Raw genomic sequence first — 25,380 nt, forward strand, 5'->3', positions numbered from 1 at the left:
CAAACGCGATTAATTTGTGTAGCCATTGGTCAGATGCTTCGGGAAGTGTGGTTATGGTGAAGAATTTCTTTCTCGCACGTTAATTAAGTTCCGGTGTTCTCGGTACACACCAGTAACAGAGACACTCAACAAGCTCTTCCTCAAAAGCCAACCCTTGTTTTACATCTGTGGGAATGGTACAGGTGAGTCCAAGCAAGTGCCATTTCCCGCTCAGGGAAGTCCAGCTTATTTTATGTGCAGAAATGATATGCCCAAGACTTATAAAGTACAGGATAACTGGCAGTATTTTACACAAAGAGATGTCACAAAGCAGTTCCAGAGGAATGTACATTTAATCTTGATAAGATTGTTTACAATAGAAGACCTCTAGGGACCCTGATACTGAAGGTCCAACAAAATCAGTGAGATTAATTTTTCCACTGATACATGGAGACTACTAATGGGCGTCCAACACTAAGACTTGATCTCGGAAAGATGCCCAAGGGAAACTCCAAAAGCAGTTAAAAAAACAACTGTAAGCAGAAGCAGAGCAAGCAAATTTGGCCATCCCTAAAAACAGAAAAGGTTAGAGTAGACTCTATCTAGCACTTCAACTGATACCCCCACCAAATGAAACTGTAAAAAATAGCATAAAGTCACGTGACCCTGCTATTTTGAACCATGTACTTCATCAGACTCCACATCAAACACACGCAGCTGCATCTGTTCCACCATCTCCACTGGGTGGGCAGATTCCATTTCAGAGTCCAGGTTCATCTCTCTGTGATCTGCCAGAATATAGTCAACCGACTTCTATATGATCACTGGTGAACTCTATATCGCAAACGCCTTCAGCTAAGCTATTGATGTGCTACTCAATAGGTGGCCGATTTCGAATCCTTTTGTTGGCTCATCTACATCTAATGCATCTGCAAACTTTGAAGGGCACCCAAATACATCCCCTCAAGCTAACACTGCAGCATACCCCTTGAGACAGCTTTCTGGGGAAGGTAAAGCGACGGTAGCTGTGCATTCACCATAGAGCTGGACTGATCGGTTTCATATTGTGCAAAGATTCCCTAAAATCCATGAAGGTCCTGTTCAGTTTCAATAAGAGTTACAAGTGGATATTCACTGTTGCAAGCCTACTTGTGATGATCTCATTCAGTTATTAAGAGCTGCCATTTCTCCTGACATATACAGTATTGAAAGAAAGATGTTAATGGCCATTGCAAGATCCACCAGAGATACTTTAAATAGTTTACTGATGGACTACCTCAAAACATGATAGAGATGTTCCCCAAAACGACAGATTGGACTAAGATACATCTGTGTAAACAAAATAAAGGGCAAACTCAGCAGATTATCTTGCAAGGCTTAAGCAAAGCTTTGGTCCGTTTTTGGGAATCACAATGCAGTGATGACTGCGTAACAGGCTGTGGTTTTCACATTCGTAATGGGGCTTCAGCCCAGGCTTGCTGAAGGAATTAAGGGAGTACTCATTGACTGGGAAGACAAGAATTTGGCTGAGGTATTATTAATATTGCAGCATTTGTCATGGAAAGATAGAGAGACAGAAAGAAAATACTGAAGATAGATTAAAGGTGTTAGAAATCCAGCAATTTGAGTCTTCACTAGGAAGGGTGGATCACCAAACAGTTTTCAGGTCCCATGGAAGAGCAAGAGACTGAGAAAGAGGAGTCCCCATTAATTTAGGACAACAAGGAGTTCAAGATAGACAGATGGTGATTGTGGACACCAGAGTTCTGAATGACTTAATCGACTAGCTCAGCACTCTTCATGACCAAGGCACCCCTCTCTCCTTTCTCCCAGTCATTTCCACCTCCTCCTCCACCTCCTACATTCATTACACAATGTGACAGCCATGTGGGCTAGTGATATTGTTACACCACTGATTCCACTTGATCCTTATGCTCCTTATTTAAACTGTGTTGCTATTGAGAAGTTTTTTGTCTCGTTGATACTGGAGCATCTGCTCAACCTCAGAATTTCCATATATTTTAATTTCAGTGGTAAATGCAGTGGGCATTGATGGTTGACCAATCCCCATCCAGTTACACAACCTGTGACTTTCACTTTGGATCAGATCTCTGAGCATCATGCATTTTTATTGAGCCATTCAACCCCAGAGTATTAATCCATCTAGGGCTCCTGGGTCAGACGGTGTCTGCAATGCCCTGCTAAAGAAAAACCCGGGTGATGGGCCAATGCTTTACATAACGTTTTCTTAACTAGTAGTAAAACTAATCTCTTGCCCAAATCTTGGACAGGCAGTATTAGTATTGTATTAAAAAAGGACTCTAACAATCTGGGTAATCCAGGATACTGGCAATGCTCAATGCACCTTCTGAAATCTAAGCACAAGTATTGCTAAAGGAGCTAAATTAATGGATCACTAGTAATTACATTACCCCCCTCAATTCCCCTCAATCCCCCTCAAACAAGGTTCTGAAAAAGTCTGATACCCTAGATAATGTTTAGTGACCTTTGTTCAAAGGCCTTGCATATCCGGAAACATATGGTTTATGTATCGTTTGTTGATTTTAGCACAGCAAACAGTACTGTAAAAAAAGGGAAAAACAATGGCGTAAACTATCAAAATGGAAAATTCTCACAGGACTATTGAGACTGATTATTACATTAAACACTTCGACAAGAGTCAGAGTTACATTTTATGGTTTGGATGCTATTACTAAATGGATTTCCACATATACCGGGCTCAAGCAGGAATGCATATTAGCACCTACCCTTTTCAATTGGTATCTGTCAGACCTTGAAATTGCATTATCCTCCCCTATAATCCTGCACCCAAACTAGGTGACCTCCCTATTCATTGGCTGGAATCCGCTGAAGATTTGGTACTGATTGGTAGTACACCTGGAGGACTTCAGAAGCAACTTAGACTCTCCCCTGTATACTAAAAGGAGAATGGGCTGAAAATAAATTTAGGGAAAACTAAGAAAATTATCTTTTGGCCAAATAGGCAATATAAGAATAGGGAATGTAAATGGATGATATATGACTGTGAGATAGATGTAGTAACACAATTCAAGCCCCTTGGGATTACCATTGATAATAAACTGAGTTGGCGCTCGTGTTGGTAGAGCAGTAAATTGGGGGCTCCAAGGGCATTTGCATATACACATGAGGGCTACTCGGAGAATTGTATATTGAAATTGTATAGGGCAAAGATCTTTCCTATCATCAGACATGGGGCTGACATCTGGGCAATGAAGCTAAGTAAGGAAATTGACATGCCTTAGAGTAAATGTTTAAAGGTTCTTCTCAGGCTACCAAACTACATACCAATTGAGTATGTGCTTTTGAAATTTAACATCTGCAGAGTAAATGGATAGTAGTGTGTTGCTTTATTACTATTATTGGAAATGTGTTAAAAACTCCTGTATGACAATATTAATGTTGGTTTGACGGGGATAGTTATCGTGCACAGCTTTACAAAATAGCAGTGTTGTTGATCATCTCTTTTCCTCTGCCAGACAGTAGGATTGTTGTTTCATTGCTTATGATGTTGATATTACATATTGCGGTTACAAAAAATCAACAGAAAGAATGATAAATCAATACCGTGAAGAGCAAATGTTGATTAACTTGGCTACACAGCTCAATAGTGCATCGTTCATACAGTATTGTCTGAACAGAACAAGCTTCCCTAGATGTTTCCTCTCATTCCCGAGTAATAATGTGTTATGGGAGTATATCAGGATCAAGGTCACCTTGTTGAATCTTGGGAGGTTACTGGTAGGAGGCAGCACATAATTCCCATAGGGAAGTGCTTTTAAATGCTATGAGTTAAACACATCTTAATGCTCCTAATAATGTAGCCATACACTTTGAAATTTTGACACAGTCCTTTAAGATTTGTTTTGTGCGGTCAGTCAGCCCAGAGCCCCTGCTTGGGCTCTCTCGCTGCGCTCACACTAAATCAGAGGCAACATTTACGGCTCACTACAAATTGAGCAGAGCCCACTGGCAATGCGGCCACATTTTCCTTCTTCCAGTTCACATTGTAACGAGAGGTCATCCGCCTTGCATCAGCTGACGTTTTGGATGGAACATTTTGCAAGCCAGGGGAGGTGTTGACAGTTGTCATATTTCAAATTGTCGCAGCTAGTGAGAAAGAAGGCGATTGAAGCGCCACTGCAAATTGCTACAGACAGGTGGCGAGGGGATAAGAGCCTGGCTTCACATTGTTGCCAACAGGAATCGAGGTGAGTGTACATCTCCCTAAGCAAGAAACAAGGTGACATCTTGCCACACAGCAAATTGTTACAGTCAGGCATCAGCTGCAGGTCAATGGGATCAGCTATGTTTAATCTGCAAGCAACATCTACCTGCCTTGGGAATCCATGTTCCTTTCCACCCATGCCCAGAACCCCCATGGCCAGTACCAGCAGAAAGCTGGGTCCAAGTTCCAGTACTTGACCACTTTCAGTTTCCATGTCCACGCAGCTCACAGCCCCAACTGGGCACTGACCCCGTTCGCGCAATTAAAAAAAACAAAAAAAAAAACACATTTTTGTGTAAGTGGCCTACTGGACACTCACCACATCTAAACAAGGAATGGCTCATGCAGGAGGCCCTGACTGACCTCTGGCCCCCATTGTCTCATGCGCCCCCCATACCCCAAGTTCAGCAAAAGCCCTGAGCAGTCGGCCCCTGTAGGTAATGCTTGTGCTACTCCATTTAAAAAAAAACACATGCCACAGCTACCCCCATTTTAAGGAATAGCTGTTCATGATATTGAATGGTTACGACGAGCTTGAGGGGTGTCCAGCACAGGCATATGTTGTTGCTGAGATAGACCTCGTCATCTTCTTTTGACACAACCAACGCCAACCCCCATCATTATCTTTGGCCAGAAGCAGCTTGAAATGTGGAACCAATGTTGGCATGGATCGTTGAGGCAAGCGTCATAATAGTTTCTGGGCCAACACCATGACAAGGGGGCAGGGGCTGGTATATATTGCTGTGATAGGCCTCAACATTTTCTTTGAGAACCACCAGCTTGAAAGGAAGAGACAACACAGGTATAATATATTCTTGAGAGAGGTCCCATGATTGAAAATGTGTTTAAAAGTGGCAATAATGGCATTGTTGCGAAAGGCCTGATATATAATTTTCTTTGGTCACAAAACATGGGAAGGAAGGCAGCACTGGCATATATATATTCTTGAGAAACACTTTGTGTTATTCTTTGTGGACATGTAGCAGCTGATGGCCTTTCCAGGCGAATGAACCATCATGAGTGCAGGCGTGGAAAGGTCATGTTCCAAGCTTGAGGACACACAAATACATGCCTCAGTGGAACAAGAAGGTCTTGAGGTTCTAGTGCGCAGTGGCGCAGACCATGTGTAAAGCAGTAGACATATATCACAGGATTAATAGAGTTCAAGGCAAACGGTGAACACTTGATGGAACTTTATTGTTTGTTAACGGTTAACAATAATATTTGCAGTATGTTTGGTCAGTGGACTCCTTTGTCAACTTCCCACCATCTTCACAGGAGTGGTGGCTCTTATCTAGCACCCTAAGTCATCCACACAACTAGGGTGTACACATTGTTCCTAACATTTTGAACTCATTGGTTGAAGCACTTAGAAGCTTATGGACTAGTGCCACACCAGCGCTCTACAAAACCCTTTTTTATTAATGTCAACAGATACATATTTAGTAACTGCCATTGTGCTCATGGTGTAGGCCACACGCCTTCTTTCATGACGCCAGCCTAGTTGGTGCTGCACCTGTTCAAATTGTTGATTTCTGCCAGTGCTGGGATCGCACAGTCCATCTATGGCGAAAACGTAGGCCTCCTTCTGAAAAGCCGACAACACAATAACTAGAGCAACACATACTATTATTAGCTGGTCAATCATTCTAACAATTGGATTAGGGAACGGCAAGTGTGCCAGTGAAGGTCAATTGTAGTGCGCATTTATCCTATTCAGAAGGATGGTAATGCTCATGTCACTGGCGGAATGTAGGGTTACATTTCTGGGAAACCAACCCTGCATCGACTCATCAAGGATCCCGCGTCATGACTCATTGTCCATATCCATGGCGAACAGCTGCTGCAGGACCAGTCACACCACGCGCTCCTTCCCGGTTCCCAGCTGGGTTTCCCTGCAAAGTAAAATAAACAACATGGCTGGACCATGATGACATCCCCTGCTGCCAGCTGACATCCTCTTCCAGAGTGGGGGAAGTGGAAGGCCAAGGCATCAGACTGGAGTAGTACGATTTCAGAGAGGCACAGCCTGACTATGTTGCTTCAGGAATAGAAAGCACACCTCCTCTGTTGTTTGTGGAGTAGTGTTCCATAGGGGAGGACCTGCAGTCCAATGTTTGGTGCAGTGCTCTACAATGTAGAGGTTCTGGGTTACTGGTGGGGTTAAGGCCACCATATCAATCTCGTATTCCACATTAACATTTGTGTCATTTTCTCACATGCAATCCGCATCACTGGAGAAAAACTAAGGTCCAAGACAGTTTATATAATCCAACTTCAAGATGTGTGTGTTCCTTCAGGTCCCTAACGTTGTTTTAATTACATATTTCTGAAAAGAATTACAAGCAGGAAAAATCCTAAAAATTCAAAGTCCCAGATTGGAGGGCTACCTTGAGCTATATAACGTTTTATTTCCATAAGGCTATATTGATGTATACCAAATACCCAGATTACGTAGCAGTAATACTCTCTATGTCGAGTTCTGGTCTTTCTCATCACATTACTATCATCCATTTCACGACACTGTGCTGCCACTTCACAGCCCTTATCAATGCTTCCTTCTCCTCCTGCTCCCTGCCGATCAGCCTGAAGGAAGCTTGGGTGCTTCCCTAGATCCTTCCATTCCCACCAATTATCACCCAATTACCACCGTCCCATTCCTCCTCAAGAACGTGCATTGGGCAGCCTATCTCCAGATCCAGCTTTGAATCCAACATCATAGGCTTGACTATTGCCACGCCCTCTTCATAGGCACTTCCACTCGCAACATCAACAAACTCCAGGTCATTCAAAACAATGCATTCTGAGCGGCATTAAACATCCCAAAGTGTGAACACATATCAGCGACCAGAATAAGTGGCGACTGACTCCCCATTCAGGAGTGCATCATTTTCAAAACCTTATCCATCATCCACAAATGCCTGTCCAACTCTGCCCCCACATTCCTTTTCCAGAAACTCAAGAAAGCGCAATCTTCAAGACCCACCCGCTCCGTTGATGCTTGCGCCTCATCACACCTCGATACAAATAAACAAGAGCCGGAGGGCCGAGCTTCATGGTTATTGCCTCCAAGAACTGGAATTCCCCACCACCACTAGAAGGGAACAAACATACAGGCCCTTTCAGAAACACCTCAAAACTCTACTTTTCTCACAACCCCAGCCCCCCTCCCCGGGCTATTAACTTACCTGTGACTTAGTTTGCTCCTCTGCTGACACTATTGCAACCAGCGCGCCTTGATGACCATGGGATTAGAGCACTTTACAAATGTAAAAATAAATAAATGCATATTATTGCAGTTGCATCAGTATGATAGAACAAGGAGTCGCAAGGGACACATTTATATAAAAAACGTGAGGCTATGTATTTCAAGTCAAGTCAAAGGGGGCAACAGTAATGTGGCCGGTCCCAAAAGCTGCATTTCCCATAATGAATTATTGCTCTTATCTGCAGAAAAAAACTCTGGATGCGTTTGCACCAAACCTTCTTGTGAAGCAGGCGTCTGGGCCAACTTGGGGGCTTTGCTTGTTTTGGTGAAAATCTGTAGAGCTTTTTTTTTTTAAATTAAATATAGAACATTTTTACTTATGCATATGTTGGCTGTTAAATTTGCAGATCCTTTTCTAAAGGTAAAAATGGCAACTTAAATGATGTAAAAAAACAAAAATATTTTGATTGAAAATATTTAAGATTCTGCCATATTCAATCCACATATCCAATACAGAACCTTTGGATCAAGGGCAAAGCCATTCTGTGGAACAAAGACAGGAAAAGGGCATAGAATAGCCATCTGCAGTGTGTTAACAGGGCGAGCGAGGCCATGCCTCAGAGGCATGAAACGTAGACTTTATTTGCATAAAAATGCCATGTCTTGGCCGCAGGATCCGCGGATATGGCCCTGAGGTGCAGCTGATAGGACCTTGCTTATGCAGTGACTGGGTCAGGGCTCCATGAGGTTGAAGCACTATCTTGGGTTGTCCTGGCCTTTCAGAACCTGGGGACATAGTCATATTTTGTAAAGTTTCAGAGAAATGGGGCAAACCAGGAGTGGTATCATTTCTCATGAAACCGCTAACCAGTTAACTCATGTCGGCTTTGTGGGGTACCTGGCGACTGAGGTGCCAAGGTCAAGGTTGTATGAGGACGAATCCTTCTACTATTTCGTCCTGGTGTTCTGCAACTTAGTCATTTTCCCAAGTTGTGGAGGACTGGGACCAACCAGGAGAAATATCAGACGTCAGGGAGCCCTTACCAAGTCACCTCATGCTGACTTTCAGTGGTACCTTGTGACTGAGGTGGGTGTCAAAATGTTCAAGTCCGAAAGTTGCGGAGGATCGGGACAAGCCAGCAGAGGTATCCGACCGCATGGCGTCCTGACCAGTGGCCCAAGGACCTACAATGGTAGTAAAGTGGCCACTGGGTCTTGCTGGGGGCCAGGCCCAGTGGCTTTGTTGGATGGCTTGGCGGCAAATCGGGCATAGCCGAATGCCATGTCCCAGTCAATGTGGCCTCCTGCTATGGGGCACTGAGCCAATACAGCAGTTAAGGTGCCACTGGGCTTTTGCCAAAGGTCTGGCCCCATGGCTACTTTTGGTGGCTCAATGGTGCCCGGGAGATGGCCTTGGGCCACGCCCCTGGGCAACATGACCACGACTTGCACCCCTACCTTGCCATACTGTCACACAGCAGCACATTCGTTTTCTAAAAATCACTTAAGGGTTAAGCTATGTTTGTAAAAAGATGGCCTTTTAATACAGTATGTACCGTTCAGTCACAGCATGAAACAATATGAGCTATAAAAATCTTTGAAATTCAATGAAATTTGTTTAAGGGACATTATGGTTAAGCATATGCTTTAAGAGCCATTCAAAGTCTGTGAGAAAACATTTGCTAAATGGGCGTTTTGGTCCCTGTGTCTATGTACTGTTTGTACGAAGAGGGCTTTTTAGTACGTGATGTTCAGTGCATTAACATTATGAGAAACCTTCAGTTATAAAAACCTTTGAAATGAAGTGAAAAACCTTTGTTGAATGGACGTCATGGTTAAACTTACACTTTCCCGTACCATGCAAATTCACTGAAAAGAATTTGTTAAAATTACAGTATGGTTGCTTCACAGAAGGAGTCATAAATGGCATCATCAATGACATCACATGCGACATCACCTATCTGTAGATGCAACAACAGAAAGTGCCTAATAGGCTTTGGCCCTCATTACGACCCTGGCGGAAAGTAACTGACATGACCGCCATAGCGTAAATAGCGTTTCCGCCATGGCACGATGGAGCAAAGTGCGGCTAATTCTGACCCATCGGGCACGAGCATTACGCCATGGCGGAAGTGCAAAGTCCGCGATGGCGGAAATGACCCCAAAACGCCCCTTACCGCCGTCGTACGCCGCCCTAGGTGCAATTCCGCCACCCATCTTAGCGGTGACCGTAATGAGCGGTCAGCGCAAATTACGGTCACCGTAAATATACGGAAACGGAAGTAAAAGCATGGGGCCGGAATGGGAAACAGCACGCCGTACACCTATAAAATCAGAATCCCAACACAACCATTAAAATTCCGACCCTGAGACACATCCCAACCCGTTAGCCACCCCAGTCAAAAAAATAAATATGGGAAAAGTTGCTAAAAAAGCATGCGATCGCAAGCGGCAGGTCCACTTCTCCCATGAGGAACTCACCGTGCTCACAGAGACCCTCCAGGAGAATGCTGCCGTCGTCTTCTCGACGCAAATGACCAGGACGGCACTTGTGAACAAGAAGGCCATATGGGCCCTGGTGGCACAGCGGGTAAGTGCGGTGGGGACCGCACCCCGCAACCCACAGCAATGCAGAAAGCGATGGGACGACTTGCGGATACGCGTCCGGAGCATACTTTCTGCCAACCGAAACATTGCCACAGCTACCGGGGGAGGATCGGAATCACCCATCAAGTTGACCCCCTGGGAAGAAATCTGTGCCTCCACCATTGGAATGGAGAGCATAGAGGGAGTCGGAGGGATGGAGAAAGGAGTGCAGACATCCGAAGAATCAGGTAGGTGGCCCAAATAAAACAATGCTAAATCCACAATGTCCAATCATGTGAAGTACCATGTGTCCCCATAGTGCAATAGAAACACATGTCCAGGAGAACGTCCACATACATTGCCATGATAGCGCCCTTTAAAAGTCAGATTAAATACATAAATAAGTAAAAATCCTAAAAACACCCTCTACATGTGCAGCATGCACACCCTAACTGCAGGCTGCAAAATAACTGCATCCTCAATCCACACAAAAATGAGACCACCTCCAAGGCCCTGACCCAAATCACCCTCAGGTACCACCCCAATGCATGTGATACATTGCCATTCCAATTTCCACAGACCCATAAATAACGCTCGCCCTCCTTTACTCCACCACAGGGTCCGATTCAAACGACGAGCTTCAGGACACCCCTACCAGCACACCTGCAAAGAGGGCCAAGACCAACGGCCAAAGACCCTCCACCTCAGCTGCACGGATCAAGACACGGCAGCAGCACAAATCAAGTGGCAGCACACTGGAGGGGACTTCAACAGGCACCCCAGCAGCCAGCATGTCCACAACAGCAGGACCACAGGTCCCCCCAATGGATGCCACAGAAGGCACTGCTTCTGGTGGCAGCAGCACCATAGGTGACACTGCTTTCAAGCCAGCATGCTCCGACACAGAAAACGGTGCTGTCGATGTAGGACACATCCATGACCTGTCTCAATCCCCCTGTTTGTTTCATCTCGTACACCATGAGGAAACCACGCAGGGGCACCCACAAGACGACTGGCCAACCCCCACAAGGCCTGTGGCAAGGCAACATGAGGTGATCAGCCCCTCTGTGACACCACCGCAAATGGGCATGGCCCAGCAGAGGCAACAGTCCCTTGAGCAGATGATTGTGCAACAGCAGCAACTGGCCACGCTCCTCAAGGAGCATGCTGCTGAATGTGGGGGTTCTAAGGCAGCCATTGAAACATCTACTGAGACACTTAGGGCAGAAATGGAGCGAAATACAGAGACACTAAGGGCACAAATGGAGGGAAGCACCGAGAGCCTGAGGGGACAAATGGAGAGAAGCACCGAGAGCCTGAGGGGACAAATGGAGAGAAGCACCGAGAGCCTGAGGGGGGAACTGCATGCGACGTCCAAAGACGTATGTGGTGAACTTGGCGCTGTGCGCCGTGTGCTCACTGAGCTCTCACAAACCCTTAGGGACATGCATGGACGTGAGCAGGCAGAGACATCATCCGTTGCAAGTTCCGTCCAGGGCAGCCCCCAACGTAGATCTGGGAGGAACCTGCGCTCCACAGGCAGGGGTGCCCCTGATACCTGGAGAGGGGGCTTGCAATAGCGTCTGCCCACTGACAATGAGCATCTTTGGACACTGGTGTTCGGGGGGGAGGTAGGAGGGTGGAGGGGGTGTGTTGGGCTTTTTTGGGTGGCGGGTCGATTGGGTGTGTAATATCATTTCACATTTGCTATACATTTCTTCATATTCATCCAATGAGATGTGTGGACATTGATCTTTGTGTACAAGGCCTTTCTTGGCGTACAGTCCACATTGTGCATGTTCCAGACACACACAGTGCCACAAGTCCCGTGTCCATGTAACAGCCACCAGGCGTCAGTGATAGAAGCATGCATCTATGAGATTCTGACGAATTTCACGGGCCTCCTGTGCCTCGCGGACTCCTTGAGGTGCTGCCACATCCCCACCCTCATCATGACCATCTTCAGGTGCTTGCAGTTCTGCGTCAGGGGGCATGGCCACATTTCTACGTACGCACATGTTGTGTAGCATGACACATGCCATGACCATCTTTGCAACCTTCTCATGGCGGTACAGGAGTGCCCCGCCAGACCTGCTGAGGCAGCGGAAACGAGCCTTCAGTAGGCCGAATGCCTGTTCTATGACTACACAGGTACGTGAGTGGGCATGGTTGTAGTCCTCCTCATGCTGGTTCTGTGGGTTCCGGATTGGTGTAAGGAGCCATCTCTTCAGTGGATACCCGGCATCACCTGTATGTGGACAATGAAGGATGTTTGTGGAATGACATTGCTACGTACGCACCCCCCCCCCTTCCTGCCAGGTCATTGACGCATCACCTACCCCACATTCTCATGCATTAAATGAGACTCACCGAGTAGCCAGGATCGGTGCCCTGCGTGTCGCTCCATGTAGCGTGGTATAGTAGAGTTCCTCAAGACCATAGAATCATGGGTTGATCCTGGAAATCGGGCACAACAATGTGTAAAGATCCTGTTGGAGTCATACACCATTTGTACATTGATAGAATGATATCGTTTCCGGTTGCGGTACTGGACCTCCATGGCATGTGGGACAACCAATTCCACATGGGTGCAGTCGATGGCACCAATGCAACCCGGTATGCCGCCAAGTGCATGAAATCCCACTTTTGTGTTTGTAAGCTCCTGCTCCGAGCGTGGTAAAGAGATGTAGTCGTCTGTGTGCTTCAGGAGGGCATCAAGCACCTGGAATAGTGTCCGTGACAATAGTGGCTGTGAAATGCCATGCAACTGTCCGACTGTGTGCTGGTAGGTGCCTGTGGCCAGGAAGTGGAGTACAGACACCACCTTCAGTAGGGGTGGGATGGCGGTTGGGCTATCTATCATGCTGACAAGGTCAGCGTGTGTCATTTTGACAATGGCGGTTATGGTGTCCCGGTCCAAACGGTAGAGGGTGTGGATCTGCTCAGCAGTGAGGTTGAACGGATTAGCTCGGAGGCGTGGGATTGCGGGCTGCCTGCGTGGTGGTAGTGGCTGTGCTGGTGGGCCTTGCTGCCCCTGCCTTGCCCTCCTCCTCCTCCTCCTGCGTCTCCTCTGTGCGGCCGGTTGTTGTAGTAGTTGGTGTTCGTCTTCTTCTTGTAGTTGGAGTACTTGCAGTGCTATCAGGTCCCCCAGGCCCAACATCGCTAGTCCTGTCGGTAGCATTTTGGAGTGGGTGTGGTTGTGGGAGGGGGTTGGGTGTGCAATTTATGTGTTTTCAGGCTGTATAGCCTCCACCTGTGGTGATTCATTCCACCTGTGCCAGCTGCAATAACTTTTGGGCGAGCACGTCCCGCACACAACGCTGCAATTTGACGCATGGCATCTTGCAATTACAATCATGTATTTAATCCCGATGGCAGTGAAATATTGGTTTATATGTTAATTCTGCTATGGTCCCATTGTTTCACATACTATATTTGCAGTCGCGAACAAACTTGTGAAGGGTCAGTGGAATGTAGTGCTCGATCAACGGTGGACCCTCATGCAGCACTGTACCGACGTTCACCGACGGGCAGGGAGTCCCATTAGTGATTGAAGCCAGTTACCATTTTCACACACAGCCGCACTACATAGATGTATTTGTGAATTCAAGCGTTCACAGATGCCTTTTCGACGTGATGTTGCAAATGAGGAATTCGAAGGACAGCGCTTTTGGTTTTCAACTAGCGGCGAGGAGACGCCCACAGGTCTGACTGGAAATAGAACGTTCTATTGTTGAATGTCCTTGGGACAGGGCCCATGACGAGAATGCAATGATTGATATGAATTGAATGGGATGCGCAATAGCGTAGTGGACGATAAGGCAGGACGTTCCCAAATACATGTTACTTCACTACACTAGAAATCCGGGCAGGAGCACAGTGGATTTTGCAGACTGCATTACGCACAGACTCAATGGAAATTTCAAATGTTATGTGAGTAAATATTCAGGCGTTTTTATACCGGGATGAGGGAATGATGAATGGATGCATGGACAGATGATTTAATTGAGAGTTTGCCATGTACATGGCTTTTTGGAATCTATCCCCTTCCCCTGCGCTATGTGATGCAAAGCTGCCATAGTGGGACCATCGTCTATCTGCCCTTGTTGAACCCTCCCTGTCTCGACGCGCCTTCAAACACTTGCGTCTATGCACGTTACTAATCCCATCTAATGGATTCTGTTTTAACAGACGCATGCACACAAACACTCGTTTGTAATAGTGTATTCACCTCGATTTATATCGTTATGATTCGCAAGTGATTTTTGGGTGAAATTAATCCTTTTGAGTGGGCTAGCATGCATATGGTTGTAGATTTAGTGTGTTGAATGAAGTGAGTAATACATATGAAGTTCGGATGCCCATACTATTATTTTTTTTTTCATTTGGGTGACAGGTATCTCCTCCCCTTTTGCCGCTGCCATCTGTACGCCACTCCTGCAGATGGCTTTTACAGTCGACACCTGCAGCTTCGAGTTAATCAGTGGAGCACCATTACGATCTTATGGGACGATCGCCAATGGGCCACATGCCCTTACGCAGTACTAGTGGCTAGGAGCAACATATCAACCTTTCAGCTGGACTAGTGCCTACTTCATGGGACGGCCCTGCGGTTCTAGGCGCTTCCATGTTGCCTTTTTGAACGTAAATGTAGCCCCTGTGTACCATGAAGGAACAGGGCGTCACACAAGAAGAAGCTGGTCATTTATTGCGGATGCAGCCCACAGTAATGAAAATTATTTGGGAGTTTATGAGCAAATAGCTGTATGGGCTTGGTGATTTTGATGTGCATTAAATTTATATTCAGATATTAACCGTGTAGCGTTATTCTTTGCTAGTAATGTAGCATATTCCGATTTGTGGCGCGATGTATTGTGAGATGATCTGCATTGGGTTCCGGCTTCTGAGTAGAGTTGTGTGGTACTGTACTGGCCGCGTTTGCCTACGAAGCCCAGTAAGGTCAGGGATAGGGGCTGCCATTATGACTGTTTTTATGATGTCATGCTCAGGGGCGGGGGATTAGCTTTTGTGCAACAGATGCCGGTCAGCCAGGTGGATTGGTGGAATGATGGGATTATCAGAAAATGGCTGGTCACAGGTGCCTGTGTTTGCGTGCGTTTCTTGGAGGGAGACTGAGGTCAGGTCCATTGGAATTGCTTCTGTATTCGTGCCATCTGTGCCCTACAGCTCCCATTGGCCCCTCTTGAGATGAGCCTGGCTGCTCAGTCACTCTGCCAACTTGTGTGGTACATGCTTATGCTGATGGTTGGTTTGTCTACTGGCAAGAGTACAGGGCTGGTGCAGTCTCCCTCAGGATACTGCTTTGAATGTTGATTTACACTGGTGGCAAGCGATGGGGGACTATTGTTGTTTTGTCTCATGGAATATTTCAGTTCATTTTGGTGTACTTGAACCTTCACATGCCTGTGCTGCATCAGTACGGCAATGGTGACATGCCAAATATGGATGGCCACTCACAAGGCACTTGAAGCCCCTGCATGCATTTGTTCGTTGGCATGCATGGGTGACTTGTACATTTCACTGGTTGCATAGTGTGACTACATTGCGCCTACGAGGAGTTGTGCAATGTGGGCAGGGAGTGGAGTACAGGCACTCAGTAGGGCCATTTACGGTTGGTTCGCGATGCCGTAATTCTCACCATGGCGGAATGGTACTTTCCGCCATGCTTGATGGCGTTAAGTAAATGTCCGCTAGGGTCAGAATTCGCATACCGTTGCGCCATGGCAGAAATTACGGTTTTGCAAGGCGCGCGTGCGCGTACTTGGTGCAGTTAGCGTTGGCGTTCACTACGGTGTCGCTAATGGCATCGTACTTTACGGTGACGGGTCATAATCGCAACGAGCGGTATTCGATGGCGGTATTACATTTCCACCATCGTTTTTCGAATTCCGCCAGGGTCGTAATGAGGGCCTTTGTGTTTAGGGTATGACAAGCAACATATGCAGTGTGAGGGGTAGGCCTCTCATGAACTCAACTGTTTTATTTATTTATTTATTGGACATTTGTATGGCGCCTATACAGCAGAAAGTGTTTCCAGACGCCACAAGACAGGGGAGGAGGGAACAGAGGATGATAACAACAATAGTAGTCCCACTAGGTCTTGTGAAATTCGGATGCAGCAAGTAGGAAGTGCAGGGAGTCAAGAGGGTAAGGGCGAGTGGGAAGGTAAAAACTGTGGTAGGGAGGAGTGAGGGTCTGGGTAAGTTCTAGGTAGAACCAGGAGGGCAAGTGCGCTGAGGTAAGGGATGAGGGCAAGTGCAAGGATGGGGGCAGACTCACTAGTCGAGCAGTGTGGGGAGGATGGGATGAGGGAGAGCTAGTGCAAGGGGGGTAGACCAGACTCAGTAGTCTGGTCAGGGACGATGCCGGGGTGCAAGTGCTAGTAAGGGGATACTGGGGCAGACTGATCGAGGGAGACCTGGCCCCTGTATGGCTCAGAGGGGACCAGGAGGCCAGTCAAAGCATCACAGGAGCATCAGCAAACAAGGGTCAGATAGAATACACACTGTCTAATCCAATATTTTGGAGAATATAGCTACCTTACAAAAGATAACCATAGCCTATACCTACATCATGGCCCATGGAAAGAGAGCACGCTTCATATAGTGTAATCTGGAAGTAGAATTGAATGTCTGGATCTATCAGAACATTGAGCAACTTTAAATGTGTAGACCGGGTCTAAGTATACATCACACACTAGCCATGTGTGTGGATGTAGAGAGTAAACTTAAAGAATAGGTGCATACAAATCTGATGTACAGTCAGGTAACATCTGGTAATGATGAAACAAATAAACCCAGATCCCAAATCTAGAGTTAATGTACATATAAGGTATACAAAGGACAAAAACCTCTCTGCATACTACATATAACATTAGTGTTTATGCACCATGAGCACACACACATTTCTAAGGAAACCAGCCTAAATGCATCCCTAAAGGTCCCTGCATATACAGTCATTCCAGTATATATTTATGTCATGTTTTGACTTCACTACTTAGCAGTCAAGGCCTCTGCTTACCATCACAAAACAAGGAGACCTTCATGAGACAAAGCCATTGCATGGACCAAATTTATCTTATAACCTTTTTACACGCCATTCTTCTAGTGTCACCATGTACATATGATGTAATTGTTGATGTCATATGTGATGACAGCAGTAATGTCATTGATGATGAGATTTGTGATGTCATCTCCAATGCCATGTGTGCTAGTATGGTCAGTGCATGGTGCAGGGGCATGCTATGATGGAGTAGAATACTATAACTGACACATTTCAATGGTTGTTAAATCACAAGCTTAACCATGAAGTCCCTTCCAGTTTTGACTTTGTTATTTTTACTGTTAATGTTGCTTTTATGTTTAATAATATGTTAAACCTTAACATTAATATGTCCAAAGTTTGTAGACTTTACTTTTTAGCGGAATAGTAATCAAAACCTTTTTTTTAAAAATGATTGTTCTCAATTCAATTTCCATACTGTTTTAAACATCTTGATTACTTACCCATTAACTCTACTTTTAAATGTAGTAAGCCTAACATTTTTTTAAAAAGCTGTTTTCTATTTTCTTTAGTTACATTGTAGGGTCATATTAGCATGTTGTGGGAGAGGGTGCAACGTCTCCTTTGATCTAGCTAGTCTGCCATGCATTATTTGACATCCTTACCTCTAATTTAATTCTTTCATACTGCATTGTAATAGCTTATATAGCAAGTCACTACATACAGTGGAGGCAATCCTTGGCTCTTCTCCACTCCAGGCAAACCTGATCAAAGCCAATTCCTGGTGCTCAGACTTCCATCCGTTTGCTCGACTTTACTAGCAGAACTCCCCATGAAGTGATGATAGTAGTAATGCCATTGATGATGCCATATGCAATGTCATGTGTGCCGGTATAAACAGTGCAAGGTGGGTGGCCAAGTTAAGGTTGCGTAGATTACTATAACTTGCACATTTCTATGGTTTTTAGAGTGCACCCTTAAACATAAAGAGAAGTTTTTATTTTATATTGTGTTTACTTTTACTTTTGTTGCTTTAATGTTTAATAGTATGTGAAACTTTAATATTTATATTTACAACATTTGTAGGCTTTACCTCTAGTCACATTAAAGTTTTAAAAATACATATTTTTCTAAATTGTATTCTTATATTGATAAAAAACCCTTGGCTTGGAAGGTTTGGTCTAAACTGGCGACATCCGATAGTGGTAAGAAACTGAATGTCATAAATGAAAGTAGTCCAATAAATCCTTAAAGTCGCGTCCCACCAAGTCGGGGGTTTAGCCAAGTACAAGACCCCTTGCTGAATAGTGTGAAGTATAGGTGACCTGGAAGGAGACTGCGCCTGATTCTTGCACACAAGACTTATTTTTTTAAATTTTATATTTTTTATTTTTTATTTTTCAGAAAAAATTGCCCCCTTGAGACTTGTAGCAATTCTGCGATTGTACGCGCTTAATCTGAACAGCAGGGATTTATCCCAATGATATATGGAAGCTTATCTTTCACATCTTGTGACAGGGGCCTCTTACATGACCATAAGACTAATCAATAGCCCTGATTTGAGAAAGGTCCTTGGAGGACCGAAACACGTGTCATCAACGTTAAGGGCAATTTTTTCTGAAAAATAAAAAATAAAAAATATAAAATTTAAAAAAATAAGTCTTGTGTGCAAGAATCAGGCACAGTCTCCTTCCAGGTCACCTATACTTCACAGTATTCTTATATTGTTTTAAAACATCAGGATTAGTTACCCTTTAGACTTTACTTTTAAAATCAGTAAGCCTAAGATTTTCTCAAAAAGAAATGTGTTTTTCATTGATTTCTATTATTTGTTTTTGTTACTCTGGAGGATCATATGAACATATCCTAAGAGAAGGTGTAATGTCTCCTTTGATCTAGCAAGTCTGCCATGCTTCATTTCACAACTTTAGCTTTAATTTAAGTCTCTCATAATGTATTCCATTGGCTTATTTACCAAGTCACTGCATCCAAGGGAGACACACATTCTCTCTTCTCTACCTTAGACAAACATGGTAGGGCTGTTGGAGAAGATTATTTGACAAGCTCTTCTTTATTTCTCCAAGCGCTCAATCCGTTCCTGGTTCTCACACCTCCATCAGTTGGCTTGGCTCTACTAGTAGAACTCACTATGCCTACAGGCAGGAAGGAATCTGATATTATTATCCGGTTAGTAGCCCCACAACTCCTAGGCATTCTTGAGCACTACTCGAGGCCAATACGCATCCACGACACACCTTCATGTAATATCACCATGAAACTAGTAATTGCCTCCATGCTGGTTCTGCTTGCCAAGAAGAGAAGCTCTCGTCCCTTCCCTTAATAACCTGTTCTTCTCATCAAAATATCAGAAACTATTCATACATCCCAATGATCACTTTCAAGCAACCTTATGTTTTCACTTCCCTATTCTTGTGAGTTAAGCCTGTACATTTTTGTATCCCTGACTTTTCCCACTCTTTCCCATTTCCACTCTCCTTTGCCTGTTCACTCCAAAGGCCATGGTCTGGTTGTCATCCTAAGGGGGTCACAATTCACCTCTTTGCACTTTAATATCACTATGGATGTGATGTGAACTGTATAAATGACTAATATAAAATAACAAACAATTAAATATATCATTTTGATATATTAGTTGTGCCAATGTTTGTTATATCCTATGTTTTTACAGGATTGAATTGTCATAGTAATTGAAACTATAAGCCTTTATTTGTAAATTAACAATAACACATATTGTCATTGGTATTGGCTATAAGCTTTGCCAGTGTTTGTTATTTGGCATATTTTTTTCATGTGTGATTGGTCACAGTAATGGAAGTTATGACCATTTGCTTGACAATGCATAACTACTAAAAACAAAACTATTGGTTTTGTCAATGTTTTCTGGTTTGTGAATTTTAACATGAAGCAATGCCAGCAAGCATGACTTAAGGTTGCTATATACGACCACTTTCCATAACATTACATCACACCACACATGAAATTAGTCATAGTAATTGATGCTGTGACCATTTGACAATGAACTACTGAAATTGGGAAAAATATTGTGTTTGCCAATGGTTATTTCCCACAATTTTGTATTAGGGATTGGTCGTAGTAATTGAATTTATGACCAGTTGTTTATCAATGAATACCTACAAATGCCCAAACTATTGGTTTTGCCTGTCCTGTTATTTTGTACATTTGCACACATTGATTGGTTATAGGAATTGAAGCTACAACCATTTGTTTGTGAATGATTTATTGGCTTAGTTAATGGTTGTAATTTCCAAGGTTTTACACAAGTGACTGTGTGTATTAACTGAAGATGCAACATTTTGTTTGCCACTGATGCCAAAACAAATTTCAACATTATTAGCTTGCCTTGTTATTTTTACACAAGGTCTTCCTATTAAATGATGAAGCGACGAAAATGTGTTTTCTAATTAACTACAAATATCAACACTGTTGGCTTTGTCAGTGCTTATTATGTTAAATATGTATAGTAATTGAAGCAAAAGCATTTGTTTGTCAATAAACGAATGGTTGGTATTTTGGAAATTTTTGCACACGTAATTAGTGATAGTAATTGAAGGTATGACCATTTGTTTGCCAATGAACCATTGCAATTCCCAAAACTATAACCAATGCTTGTTGTTTCATGCATTTTTACATGTGAGTGCCTATAGTAATTCAAGCATTTTTATGTCAACTAAGACCTACAATCGTCAAAACTATAGGCTTTGTGAGTTCTTGTTTTTTCATAAATATTTACATGAGCGATTGCTCACAGTAATTGAAGCTACAACGTTTCTATTTTAATAAACAACTACAAAGGGACAAAATGTTGGCTTTGGCAACACTTTTCATTCCAAACTGTATACACATGCAATTGGTAATAAAGGCATGAATTTATTTGGCAATGAACAACTGTAAACAACAAAACTATTGGCTTTGCCAATGCTTATTATTGCTGGTTTATATATTTGAAAGTGTTTTGTACATACGGTTTGTTGTTTTGTAAAATCTTACAAAGCCCATGTATATCTGTTGCTAGAAAGCTGCGCATTTGTGCAAGAAATGAGAAGAATTGAAGCGGACACCATGCTAAGAAAATGGGAAAATTCACTTTTTTTCCACTTTTCATAACAGTGCATATATTTTCATACAAAATTGTATGCTTGAGTTGGTTGCTTGCAAATTGCATGCAACGCATCCATATTTATTTGATGACACCTTCCAAATTTCCTAACCATCAATGGAGTGGTTTAGAATATATTAGAAGTTGAAAAAACAACACATGTACAATTTATCTTGAAGTTGTGCATGCATCACAAATGGGGAAAATCACATCAGCAAAAGTATTGTTATTAACATGTGAAAAATTAGGATTTATCTATATTTTTGTTATGTGCAGTGAAGTCATATTGTCATAAAGTAGTATGATGTATTATAAATAGTGAATGGTTGTATTGACATAATATATGAAGAGAATAGGGCATGCAAATGGTTGTACTTTCTTATCTTGCATTCCATGTGTATACATCAAATCATGTTTGAGCTATTGGGACAAAGCCATCTAAGTCTATATGTATGCAGCACATGTTCACTTATGTGTTCAGTTGAATGGCAGATTGCTCGCTCCGTTAGGTGGTTGCAGCTAAGATCTTAGCTCACACTGTCTGATTTAAAGCAAAGTGTTTGAGAGTGAACATTAAAACATTAACACATTACCAGATTGATTGTTTACCACAAACAAACAAAGATGATGCGTACAGCTATACCATCAGACAACTGAACTCATCTAGCAAGCATTGGCAAAGTCAAAACGTTCTGCCTTTTAGTTTTACATTGTCAAAGAAATAGTTACAGCTTGTATCTAGTTTCTTGAAACATGATATGCTATTCAGACATTTATTTATTTATTTTTTGAGAAAGAAATTGTCATACCTTTGTATTTAGTTTCTTAAAGTGTAATACAATATAGGAACATACAACTGAAAACACATAAAACAAGCAATAGTTTTGGCTTTTGTAGTAGTTCATTGACAAACAAATGATTATGCCTTTGTGTCTCCTTATGTAAAGTGTAACATCCCCACACAAAAGTGATAGCCCATCTAACAGGCATTGCCAAAGCCAATAGTTGTGCCATTTCGAAATCGTTTTAGTTTTGGTCATAGCTTTGTATTTAGTTTCTTAAAGTGTAATATCACATGACTGAAAACTCATCTAACAAGTATTGACAAAGCTAATAGATTGGATGTTTGTAGTTTTTTAAAGTTTTATATGTTATATGAACACACGGCTGAAAACTTATCAAACAAGCTTTTGCAAAGCAAATAATTTCATCCAATGTAGTTGTTCTTTGACAAACAAATGGTTGTAGCTTACGTATCTGCTTTCGTATACTGTAATATTACAATTCAGAACACAACTGCTACGACAAATGACTCAAACAGCAAGCAACAGCAACAGAAATAGCTTTGGCTTGTGTACTTCTTCATTGAAAAACAAATGGCAGCACTCCATGCTTTATAAAGTTAAATATGATATATGAACATAGGACTGAAAACTCCAACATCACACATCATAGCTTAGTATCTCATGTATTTAAAGTGTTACATTATGCATGCACCTATGACTTAATACGCATAAAACAATGATTGGCAAAGCCAACACTTTGGGACTTTGTATTTTTATATTTACAAATGAGTGATTGTAGCCCGATATCTCCTTTCATAAAGTGTATTCTTATAAATAATCAATGTAAACTCATCTAAGAAGCATTAGCAAAGCAACTGGTCTTGGCATTTGTTCTTATTCATTACCAAATACATGGTTTTAACTTCATATCTTATTTTCTAAAGTGTAATAATGTTATTGGACAAAGGAAAAAACCACTGAACACACATCTAACAACCACTGGCAAAGTCAATAGTGTAGACGTTTTTACTTGTTCATTGACAAAGGAATGGTTGCAGGTTTGCAACTAATTTCATAAAGTGTACTATGATATACAAACAAACAGACATGCAACTGATAATTTATTAAAATGCATTGGCAAAGCTTGTACATTTTTCAATTGTAGTTGTTATATAACAAATTGTTGTAGCTTTGTATCTCGTTCCATAAAGTGCAATGTGATATACAAACATATCACTAAAAACTCATGTATCATGCATTGGTAAAGTCAATACTCTTGACATTAAATTAATACTTAGACCCAGACAGACGTATATGCCATCATTCTATTCCACCATATGCACCAACATCCACACATGGCCACCACCAGTCTATGCCATATATGCAAAACCATCCACACATACCTGCCAGCAACCTATGATTCCATACGCATCATATGTCACTGTTCACATGCCACTTACAACCCTTTCTCACAATCAGCACCCGCTGTCACAATCCACACCCATCCACAATCGGAACACCATTTGACCCAAACATCATCCTTCGCCATGATCCACAACCATCCCTAAAAGTTATCCCCTTCACACAATCCACACCCTTTGATACAATCCACATGCCCCATTCCATGAAGTGCTCTCCTGCACAATACTCTAATATGCACCTATCTTGTAATCGCACACACATATATGTAACATATATTATATATTGTGAATATAAATATAAATTGTATTTTTTTAGTGTTTTAGTAATCTGTGCCAGCCTAGGAACAATATGAAAAAAATGTTTACACTTAAAAAAAGTACATGATATGCATGTTTTTAAAATACACATACAAATAATAACACAATAACAACCCCGTACTTGGATATGGGTAGATTGAACACATTTGGCCAGGTTTTAGAACATTAAATAGTACTCTCATCCTTCTCCACAAACCTCAGACACATTGTACTGAGGGCACAAAGTCCTGCGCTACACTACATCTTTGGATGAACTCGTGCTTTTTAGTGAGTGGAAAAATAGCTTCCATCTCCAGCATTCAAATGGTGCATTGATGTAAATTGAAACACATATAAAGCCTTTCATACAATGGACAATTGTATGGTCCACTCCAATGACCACTGACATCACCGAGAAGGATGGACAATCAAGTCTTGAGGCAGGGAGAAACTTCTTATGGACACCATAAATGATGGCTGCCTCCCGCATTTCCACAATGTGCCCTGGGGGTGATCTGCTTTCCCTAGGTGAGCCACGCATATTCCACCCCATTGAATGAAATTCTTCCAGCTGGAGGATCTGCAGCCTAAAAGAAGCTCAATGATAGTACAATCATCCTGCAAGGGGTTTCCAAGGTAAACCAATGTCACCTCTCTGTTGCCATACACAGCAGATACTGCCGGGTGAAGACAGGCCTTTGGCAGTACACGAAAGGCCAAGCCAAGGAACTCATAGCCACGCTTGAAGGCTAAAGTCTTATCTTCCATGTCCAGGATGACCCTTATTCTTTCACCTATCTGGTATTTTGGAGCATTGGTGCATTGTGGAAAGCTATTATTCACCTTTCCATTATGCAGCAAGTTATTGTCCACAATATTCCATCCCCAGCTCTGATCATTACTCCCCAGTAGTGCAACATACCCCTATCACTGCAATGGGGCACGTTTGGTAGTCATTCCAATCACAGCCACGGTGCCTACGGCCCCTTCCCACCAAACTTCCCAGGCACGCATCCTTCACTGAAGGCAATCTTGGTCCGTGCACCATCGGTACTCTGTGCAATGGGGTTAGGATGTAGGGTAATGCCTACATCTTAGGGTAATGTAATGTAGGGTAATGCCATTCTTTTTTATGCATACATTTCTGGAACGGTTGCGTCGCTCAGACTAAAGCCATGCTGGAAGGACCTGACCTTGCTCTTGTATGTGTCCAATCCGAAAGGCACGTCCCCTGCAATACTTCTTCACCCAGGCACTGGGTGCACAGGCCCCTCCACACCTCCCCGGTCTCTTCCCCATGCAGTATCTGGTGCCAAAGCCGGCACATCAAGGAGCAGGTCCGACAGGCTCAGGAACGAAAACAGCAGTTCCAGGTCTGCGGTGACAGCGGGGGAAGACAAAATCTCCATAACTACCACCATTCTGTGGGTCCTTTTCTATATTAACACACGTCTGCCTTTGTAAAATGTAGAGGGTGAGCTTTTGATATAAGCCTCCACAGGAGAAAAATACCTTCCCTTTACATTTACAAAGCCAGACCTGTCATTGCCATTGGCGTCCTTTTACACAATGCTACAAGAGCTCTTGGAGAGAATTAGCGCTATCTCTGGTCAGAGCACAAAGGGTGGTGATAGTTGCCGGCGCTGAGAAGACACCCAATCTGCAAAGATTGTGAC

General features: G+C 43.2%; 1 pseudogene; it reads right to left on the bottom strand.

Moving 5' to 3' along the window:
• Nucleotides 1-648: 648 nt before the first annotated feature.
• LOC138528079 (F-box/SPRY domain-containing protein 1-like) lies at nucleotides 649-25,125 on the bottom strand (annotated as a pseudogene).
• Nucleotides 25,126-25,380: the final 255 nt, after the last annotated feature.

The sequence above is a fragment of the Ambystoma mexicanum genome, chromosome 7q (assembly GCF_040938575.1).
Source record: "Ambystoma mexicanum isolate Mex_15411 chromosome 7q, UKY_AmexF1_1, whole genome shotgun sequence".
NCBI classification, from domain to species: domain Eukaryota; kingdom Metazoa; phylum Chordata; class Amphibia; order Caudata; family Ambystomatidae; genus Ambystoma; species Ambystoma mexicanum.